The 10,625-nt window shown below is 38.5% G+C and overlaps 1 protein-coding gene across 4 annotated transcripts in view; it reads right to left on the minus strand.

The window, feature by feature from the left end:
• TNFRSF19 (TNF receptor superfamily member 19) overlaps positions 1–10,363 on the minus strand; it is a 64,046-nt gene extending 53,683 nt beyond the window's left edge. Inside the window, exons 1-2 of one of the 4 annotated variants that reach the window (XM_005022576.6) lie at positions 10,231–10,363; positions 9,786–9,873 (exon numbers count right to left, since the gene is read on the minus strand). The gene's annotated coding sequence lies outside the window, so the exon portion shown is untranslated. Of the gene's footprint in view, positions 1–4,625; positions 4,921–9,785; positions 9,874–10,061 lie in introns of those variants that run through there. The other 3 variants (XM_072032672.1, XM_027469238.3, XM_027469245.3) reach the window with 3 other exon arrangements.
• Positions 10,364–10,625: the final 262 nt, after the last annotated feature.

Below are 10,625 nucleotides of genomic sequence, written 5' to 3' on the forward strand. Positions count from 1 at the left end.
TTCATGTAAGTGTGCAGTTGAAATAAAGTTTTAAACATAACTGAGTTGCTTTGAACCAAATATCAAGCGATTATTTTAAGTTGTGTGAGTTTATATTCACTATATTCCTTAATATTATTATTAAATAAAACATAACAGTTCTAATTTAGTTATGTTCATCTGTGTAATTACCACCAAAATTTTAAAACAGATACTTTTAATCCTATAAAGACTCTGGTTTTATATTAAATGTGAATATTTACTTTTGCTTGAGAAAATAGGTAAGACATCAAAAAAGAAATGTAATATAATTGTATGTGTTTATGTCAAGTTTCATACAGCATCATCAATACCAACAGTATTGCTAAGCTGTACTAAGCCTAATGATCTAAAAACAGAGCTGTGGTATAATCTAAATAGTCCGTATTTTTCTGAGCAAGTCACTTCAAGTATGGGGAAAAAAAAAAAAAAGAAAATTAAGAGCAGCCTGACTTACTGGCCAGAAGATTCAGTACTTGCCATATTACTGCAATTAAAATATATTAGCTTTATGTAATGAAGCTCCAGTCATCCTATATGTTTTTCCAATACGGAATAACCTGAAAATGTATTATTGCCTATATGCTAACAAAAATTATTACGATTTATTAAAATCAGTATTGAAAAAAGCTAATGATCTATATATTTTTTTTTAATGTTTACAATATTCTTTTGCCACAATGGCACTAAAAAACGGATGTCACTTCTTGATAGAAGGCAGTACAGAATGACCAGCAACATTTTAAATGACAGAAGAATATATTTCTGTAACTCAGCTTTTGAAGTTGCCATATCCGTTACAAAATGATCTTATTATAGCACGTACCTCAAAGATTTTTAGGACTCAGAAAGCATATGGAGAAGCACGCTGTACTAAAACACATTTTGTTGACTTAGGTGTGGAAATTTTATTGCAACTGTAAAATATTTTCTATTGAAAAGAAAAATCTACTGCCTTTATAACACCCTTGCCAAATCCAACACCTTCAAACATCAGGAGTTCCAAAACCCAGAGTAAATTTCCAAAATCAACTGCTTTAGAACGAGCAGCAAACCACCATGGACTTCTCCAACTCATCTACACATTTTAGTATGCTTCAGATTTGTTGACTGATCATACGTGTGGTGTGATCTCACAGCTTTAAGCCTGTGATATGAGATAACATTAGGAAAATTTATCTTTTATAACAGTCAGATCTTCCAATATAAGCTTGCAAATTTCAGTGCACTTCAGTGCAGGTTTAGTAGCTCCAAAGCACGTTTAAATCATTTCAGTAGACATGTACATGTATGAATGCCTGTGGCATTGTATCATGGAATTGTAGAGCTTATTGTCCCAGTTCCTACAAAGAAAAATCAAGGACAATGCACTGGCTACAACATATGAGAAAGAAATTAACTGGTAGACAATAAAAACCCTCTGTTAAAAACACAAAAAAGATGCTTTTCATGACAACATGCAATAATACAAATGGTTAAGGCACATTAATAAATCATTGTATTGAAAGCAAGTCCCAAAGGAGACATAACTGTGCCAGCTGCTTGTTTCCTGTTTCTGCCTCCAGTTTGATTAAAAGCCCTGATTAAAAAGCAGACACTGCAGCCCTTAATAGCAGGATGCCCTTGGGAAAATTAGTTCTCTCTGGGTATCAAGCAACATTACGCTGATATAAGTTGGACACGAGCTATTCATGTTATATGTATTCAACTGAGTAACAAGAAGAATATTTTGCCTCTAAAATATGCCTAAGTTTAATGCATTTAAAGATTATTCGTTCTTTTTCCATTACTAATATTTTCTACACTAAGTTCGGTTATCATAATGTTTTATATAAAAGGAAACTCTGTACATGCGTTGAGTACATGCTTTCAATAAATCATTTTACGTGCATCTTCTTCGGTTAACAGAAGTACGCTAGCCCAAAATACACAGGGGAAAAGAAATCAACAGTGATAACATGCTGAGATCAATACGTAGAAGCCCCATTAAGAAGTATGGTTGCAAAGTTTTAAGGTTGCGTGGGTCCTACTACGCATATGCATGAAGAGATCAACATTAAACAAAAAGCTAGTGACAGTGATAAACATATCGTGGAAGTAAGAACTTCCAGTCTGCTCGAATCTTACAATCTACTGTCCTCCAAAATGTGCTACGCAACTACTTACTTGTCTGAGCAGAGCAGTCACGACTCTGTCTTAAAGTCAACTTGCCAAAAAATGTTTTTTCCTCCTCTCCAAAACAGAGGAAATTTCACCACAAGAGACGCATCACCTCAAGGCAGCAAGATTAAATTACGGCCTAACAGCAGGTTACTTATACGTATAAACAACACTTTGCAGTCAACACCATCTACCTTGTAAGGGAAACTTCCTAATGGGTGAAGGGTCCCAGCTTGAATTTGCCTCACTTTCCTACTTCTTTTAAGTCCTGTATCCAGTTTCACATTCGTACTTGACCACCACTTTCCATGCTCTCCATAGTACTAACAAAGAATACTTTGACAAGTTCTGGATAAGAAAGAGGACTGAAAATACAATCATCTTATGTTGCCAGTGGAGGTCTCCGGCATCCAACGAATGGGACCTCTGCTCCCTTCTAACCACCCCGTTTCCCACCTGCAGCTGTCAACCGCATGCAATAAAATGACGAGGAGTGGCAGATGGCTTTAGCAGAGTCAGTGCCCCACGGGCAAGAAACAAGAGAAGGGAAAGTACTTATGGTGCTGTAAGGATAGAGACAAAGGGAACAAGTTAGGGACAAGAGCTTCCACTACAAAGCTACACATTGTTATTCTGTCTCTTATGTCTAGAACACCTTCCCCTTACACCCTGCCCACAGCCCTTGTACTCTTCCCCTTTGTGAAGTAAATGAGGTCTTGTCGGACTGCATTTGCTCCAACTGCTATGAGAAGAACCATGTGGAGAAAAATTACTATCAGCTAGAAAACATCCATCACATTAAGGACTGTGTTGAATACATACATGTTTTTTCAGAAACTGCCAGACATGAAATTGTACGAAATCAGGCAGTTACGGATTTCTTTTTTTCCAGACAGGATAGCAGAAGAAAGCTGGAACATCACTGGCTATAGGAAACATTCACATCTATGTCAGGGTATGGGGGAAGAGAGAAAGGAAGTTTTCACATAGCCAGGAAATATTTGTGCTCCTTGTGCTTTGAGCACCATACGCTTTGATTCATGTTAACTTAAGTACCTGACTTTACAGGAGTAATAATGATAATGACTTAACTTCTCCGTGCCCCACAAAAAATAAAATAAAATAATAAAATAATCTCTGCAGTGTCTTTGCTACCATATACAGTATTTCATAATGTGTTATATCCTAGCGCATCAGAAAGGGCATAGTCCGCAAAACTTGATGACCTGCAGAATTCATCCCTGCTGTTACTACTTGCAAATGATGCTCCCAATCTATGATGATAAAATTATAGAAGACAGCTCGTTATCCATGTTCTTCAACACATCTGGACTATTATTAATTAGAAATTATAGTAAAATGCCGTGACAAAGGTATAATGTGGTGACGTTTTTCCTATTCTTTCCTATACTCAAAGCTTTATACAGGGTCAGAGCCTGTGATTCACACAAGAAGCCCTAATCCCATTGAAACCGACATGACTACTCAGACAAATAACGAACAATTCTCTGCTTTGAGATTAAAACTTCAGTAAGAAGTGTTACTTCTTCCGCTTAATATATCTCATGCATCTCAACTGCTAGGAAACAACAGTTTGCTACATGGAGCCTCAGCGTAAAGCTTCATTTATATACACTGGCACTTAAATACATGTGTAGGTAATACAATAGATCAGGAATACCAACAATACAATTATATTTTATTTACACTAATGTATACCGATAGTTTTTCTTCAAAGTCATTTTTAGGAACGGTAAGTTATGAAGCATTGACCTGGTTAACACAGTAGCCAGCGCAATGCCAGTGTGTCCCATCTAGCCACCTTTTGGCAATTTTACATGGCATACAATGTTTTAAAAGACCACGGACACGAGTTATGTTCATTCTCAACACTCCATTTTATTAGGATTGCAGCTGTGGGTTGTGGAAACTGAGGAAAAAGCAATGCATCGCCTCCTTACTGACAACTGAAACATCTTGGTGCTGCAGTAATCAAGTAAAATCAGAGCAACTCTCTGAAATATGGTTAATAACTCGAACAAAACCAGTTTACTTCTATTTGTAAGATATATATATATATATATATATACATATATATTTGTATATACACTGAGAAGCATCCAGCCAGCACACCTAACTTGACTTCGATGTGTTGGTGCGCTCGAAAGGGCTCGTGAAGCGGCTAGCAAACCCACCTACAGCCTGAACCAATTTGCCACTCCTGCTCGTATTAAACGCTACCAGATCCCCCTGTTAATTTGATAAAAGCAGTCATCTAAAGCAGCTGCAAGCACAGGAACGGTAGGCAGGTATCGAGTATCACGACTTTTCAAGAACACCAGGCAAAGCTTTTCATCCCAAGGTCAGACGAGCGGAGACAGACACCACGCAGGGAAGTTAAACAAGCAAAGGCAGAACCACGATCGCTGTTTTGTTTGTCCCCTTACCGGCCCAAAGCTCCTGCTCCGGCTGCCCCAGCTCGCAGCAAACACCAATCCCTCAGCCGTCGAAGCAGAGGACGCCTCGTGGGGGCGGCCGCCCGCTCCTCGGGGCTCCCTGCCCGCCGCACCCCGGCAGCGAAGCAGCCCCCCGAGGGCTACAGGGATGAAAAAGGCGACGAAGGAGACGGAGCGGACCCCTCACAGCCAAAACTGGCCCCCAAACACCCACCTGCCACGTCCCGGCCGCGGCGGCGGGGCTGCGGCGAGCCGCTCCCACCAGCCCCCGCCCTCCTCCCCTCACGTCCTCCCGTCGCCCCTGGCAACGCCGCGCCGCCGCCATCGCTCCCGCCCCCCGCCGGCCGGCTCAGGTGACCGCGGGCAGCCAATGGGCGGCCCCACGTGCCGCCGAGCGGGGCGGCGGCTGCGGCCGTTAGCGCCTCGTGAGGGCGGCGGGGGGCGTTGGGAGGGAGGCACCGAGGGAAGGACAAAACCCACCCCAAAAATAAAAGCACCACGCAAAAACTGCTCCTTAGATAAGGGCTGTCCGTGTCAGGTGGGCTGGGTGAAGCCCTTTGCTGCCCACTGGGCAGGTGGAGACCTTGCAAAGTCCTTCCTGCCTGTCCCACGCAAAGACCATGGTGATGACCCTCTGGTGATTCACTGCAAAGTTCTCTCCTTCCCTAAATAGCTAGGCAGGTTTTTTTTTTTTTTTTATTTATTATTTTTCTCTTGCTATCTCAAAATCTGAAATATTCTCTCATTTTGCAAATATAAATTTACCAAATATAAAATTACCAAGGTAGAAGTATACAGCCAATACCAAATGCCAGTTCAGAAATCCAGCCCTCCGGAGAGAAGAAACTGTTCACAGTCACTAGAAAAGGCACGGCTTACTGCAACTTAACTGTATCACAGAATCATGAAGGGCGGAAAAGATCTTCAAGATCATCTGGTCCAACCACCACTTACCACCCACTAACCCATGTCCCCAAGCACCACGTCCAACCTCTCCTTGAACACCCCCAGGGACGGTGACTCCACCACCTCCCTGGGCAATCCGTCCCAGTGCCTGACTGCTCTTTCTGAGCAGAAATGTCTCCTCATTTCCAACCTGAACGTCTCCTGGCACAGCTTGAGGCCATTCCCTCTGGTCCTATCACTAGTTATCTGTGAGAAGAGGCTGACCCCAGCTCCCCACAGCTTCTTTTCATGGAACTGTATCAAGCAATAAGGTCTCCCCTGAGCCTCCTCTGAACTAGGATCTTTGTTTTGGTTAGTGATACTCCAACATCGGTGAAACCAATCTCAGAGTCCTTGGTGAAAAAAAAAAAAAGTAAAAAAGAAAAGAAAGAAAAAAAAAAGCCTTGTGAGGATTTCAGGTTACTAGTTTTAATTTGAATTAAAAGGTTAATGATATTGCTGCAGTCTAAACAATTGTATGGATACATTGGGCATTGAGTAGGGTTATGAAGAGGATGAATGGACATGTATACTTGGCAGTAAAGCACTTTCAAATAAATAGTTTTGGGGAGCTTCTCACAGAGATAAAATTTTGGAGTTTGCCAACCATGTGGACAATTATGAAACAAGTAGTGCTTATTGAAATACAGCAACTTGTCTGTGAAAAGATAAATGGTTGCAACAAAATGAATTGCTTTCAATTAAAAAAAAAAAAAAAAAAGCCTAGCTCAGAAAATTTACGGGGGTTTTCATTTAATTATGTTATAAAAGGCCCTGCAAAGAAGAGTTTTGTTTCAGGACTGTTGCCAGAAGGAGCTCTGTAAGAGGCTGGAATTCCTGTGAGGAATGGCACGCTACAGCACAACGGCGGCGCATCTGTTGTGCATGGCAGCTGCTGCACAGCACTGAGCTTTCTACATCCTCTTGCTATTTACAGACAACTGTTTTGAATGTCATGTTTTGTGTAGACACCTGTAAAATGTATTGCATGAGGTCTTAGTGGAGTCACTCCGTGTTTCAGATACTCGTTTTAAAGTAATATATTTAGACAAGTGTATTAAAACATCCCGGCGTTCTTAAAGTATTGACTAAACGCTGAGGACTACCATATGAAGAAACATTAAGACTTTCTCATCACACAGGTTTACTGTTCCTGTGAATTAAGAGCAACATGAGAGTCTGTAACATTGAAATGTGTTTCAGTCCCTGTTGGAGCATGTACATGTAAAATGAATGAGTTAATTACATTAATCATTGAGAGATGTTGAAAATTGCAGGCTTTCTTTTGTTTTGAGTCATGATATTTCTTCAAAGGAAATGGAAGACAGAGAACTGTTACAGCAACTAGTGTAGATGCAAGAACAGAGATTGTCTCTACAGCCAGGAAAGCAGAGAATAACTATTTGGAAAGTAGTTTCAGCTGACCCCTTTGATAAGACTAAGTTGCGTGACATATCTGATGTGGAAGCAGAAATTGTACAGCAATAGGAAGTTGTTATCTCCATATCTCAAATGCTAACACAGTTCCCCCAGTCAACTGTGAGATAGATCTACTCTTGTTATGACAGCTGTTGGAAACTGATGTCAGTATATCTGTACAATGTCTTTTGATAGTCTTAACTATTACAAATCTTAAAATATGTTTATGATGTTATCTAAGACACGCTGTTTGGAAATGGCTCTATTTATAATCAGAAATTGCTCAAGCTATTTTAATAAATAAATGATATACTTGTGAGTTTCCTAGTCTGATTTGCTTTGAACTTTTTCCTTCTGAAAACTTAAGCCTGAGGATTAATTAGTGTTTATACAGCACTTTGTAAACCCAAAGTCATAAGCGCCAAGAATTATTATTACTTAATCGTTAAAAGTCAGATCAATGAAAAATTAAACTGTCAGAGAACTGCTTTTTGAAACAACAAAAACGCTGAAAATCCTCTGCCTCCCCCCATATGTCCAACTGTGCTTTTATTTGTCTCACATACAGACAAACAAAGATATTTTTCAGTTTAAACAGGTTAACGCCCATCTGTGTTTAAATAAATGGGAAGATTACCTAAAATCCTAGGGACTTTTTACATAATGAAGAAATCTTTATTTCCTAACTGCAGTTTTAAGACCTGAATATTGCAAATATTTATATATTTAAATCTGACTTGTCAGTGCAACCTATCTGATTAGCAGTGTTACTTCTGTGAGCATCTTTACTAATTTCTGTGATTGTAGGGTCGGATCCTTACAGTGATAGTTTAAATGTATTTGGCTCAGCTATTTTGACTTCTGAAGAAAACTAAAAGAATCCTCATATTATTTTTTTTTTTCTTTGCTTCTCTTTCTACTTTACAGCAGACATAGGTATGGTTTAAAAACAATTTTCCTCAGAAAATAAATGTACATGTCAGAAAAACAGCAACAATCAAGGGAAGATTGGCTCGTCAGTGAAGCATAGATTTAACTAGAAAATAAACCCATCTTTTCAGAGTTACAGAAACATTCTTTAGTACATCATTGTTATCTAAAGAAAAATTCTAAATTTTGCTTTGGCTATGCCTTCAACAATATTCTTCCTTGACAGCTATACACACATTATTCATGCAGTGCTAATTACTTTCCTTATAATATAATTGACTTGTTAAGCCAGAATATGAATTAATTGGTGGTATAGAAAAGTAAATGATACCAAGTCAGGCCTAGTTAATCTGTGTCTGGCATATTATCTCTTGATATTCAGTAAATTTTAAATTTATATATACAAATATACTTTTAATTAGAATGAAACAAAGTTTGCAGACTGACTAATGAAAGCTGACTACATTCAGCTGGAAGTGCTGATGATCTTATTCAGATGCAAGCAGACTGCTAAAATTTAGTTTTGCATGTTACTATATTGTATCATGAAATATGAACATCTTAAGGGTCCTGGACTGGTAAATGTCCTAAGGAACAGAGTCCTGACAATGCTTAGCAGCTATCAGTTTTGCTGTCTTTTAGCTGCAATTTATTAATAAGTGGATGTGCTTAAAATTTGCATATACCTAAATTTAGATTTAAGCATAGACATTTAAAGTCAGTATTTCAGAACTCACTGTCCACCATTAAGACTCGATTTTCAAAGAACACAGTGTCTGGAATGTTGAACTTCTTTGCAGGTCTTGCCCCAGTTATATGTTCTAAGTTCTTCTGAAAATCTAAGTTATCTTAAAAAAACTACAGAAAAGGACTGAGTCTTATTTGAAGAGCCTGGCTTTAGCTACAGGCACAGAACACTCACAGATTTGGTCCAAATTCATAAAAAAAGTCTGACCCTTTAGAAGTGCTAAAGTATAATGAATAATCCTAACTCTTCTAATGATTCTTTAGAGTGAATTTTTGGAGTAGATGTCTTTGATTTTCTTAAAAATTACATATTCAAATGTATGAATTTGAAGAACAGAATATAAAATACTGTGAACTGAAATTGCTTCACTGAAATAATAGCAAAGCTTCCATGGAATTCAGCAAAACCAGGTGTTTGTTCTAGATAAGCTAGAGATTTCTTTAATATCCTTATTAAAATGCCTTAGAGGAAACTTCTATCATCAGGTTAAAACGTTAACCTTATTATCAAGATTTCTTTTCATATTCGATAGCTGAACTAACATCTAGTTAAAATAAAAAAAAATCTCTTCTGTATATAAGGATGTGATATTTTTAAATGTAGTTCTAATAAGTTGTGCAAGAGGATGCCTTTTCATCTCAAGTATGCAACTAGTGGGATTAAAAGTGTTGCTTGAAGAAGGCAGGCTTTAATAAACACACTGAAAGCAAATAAATATACAAAATGTAGGAAATATGGCTGGTCTTTTCTCAGAAAATAAACATTCCTCTAAGTCCTGTAATGCTTGTATTTGAATATCACTTTACAAAACTACAGACAGTTGGAAGGAGCAGTGCACACCAAAATATTATACCCCCCCCTCCCCCCCCCAAATATTGAAACAAATTAGATTTAGCTTCAGTTTTTAATTGTCTATATGTTCTAGGTACTCTATTTTCCTATAATTCTGCACGAGTTGCAAATAAAAATGCTGCATAAATTATATATAGTCTTTCAAACTATATACACACAATGACATGCAGTAGTACTGTTTATGTGAACTCTAATTTCTTAAAGCAAAGCAAAACTGAAAAAAAACAACAACAACTAAACAACACAAAATCCAGTACCTGTTATATGATGAAGTTTTCCAGTGCCCAGACTTTCTGCAACTTAATTTCACACTGCCAGAGCTTCTGTGTTAAATGCTTTTACCTCCTTAAAAAAAAAAAAAAAAAAAAAAAAAAAAAGAGAGAGAGAGAGAGAAAGAAAGAAAAAAAAAAGTATGTCAGCACAAGCCCAGACGAAACTCCAAATCCGGGAAAATAAAATTAACCATGCAGATCAAAGGCAGACGAGCACTGAGACCAAATGCCTGTAATCTGATCAGTGATCAGTTGCCATACATCAAAGGCAGTGCTTTGGAGAGGAAAAAGAGCTCTTTTTTTCTCCAGCAGGTAGTTGTACTCTTAAATTCTGCCTTTCAGTAGTCTCGTTCTTTTGTTAAAAATCGATCACTGGCTTTTTTTCCCCCCCTTTTCTTTCTTGTGCTGGGAGAATGCACACGATTCTGACATGCTTAGAGTTGAGTGGCTGGATCTGTAGCTTTTTGAGTTCCCAAGCTGTGTTGTGGATTGTGTGTTGGAAGCTTTCCCCAGTGCCAGCGGGTTCCGCTTTATCCCTTTCATCTCACTGAGCTGCAGATCCCATGACATCATTCAATGCTGTGGGACTGGTTAGAGAGCTATAATACAGCCTGTGGGGGAATACAGCTAAAGAGCAACAAGAGTTTGCATGATTTCTAATCAGGTTAGTCCATTGTAACAAACCCAAGGCTCACTTCAAAGTTTTCATTATATTAAAGTTTCCTCCCAAGAAGGGAGAATAGTGTAGCTATAAGGTTTTCTTAAAAAGATGCTTTATAATTTTGCCTGCTACAGGAAGTGACAATTTTCCATAAAGTTCTGGAA

This window comes from Anas platyrhynchos, chromosome 1 (genome assembly GCF_047663525.1).
Source record: "Anas platyrhynchos isolate ZD024472 breed Pekin duck chromosome 1, IASCAAS_PekinDuck_T2T, whole genome shotgun sequence".
Classification (NCBI taxonomy): domain Eukaryota; kingdom Metazoa; phylum Chordata; class Aves; order Anseriformes; family Anatidae; genus Anas; species Anas platyrhynchos.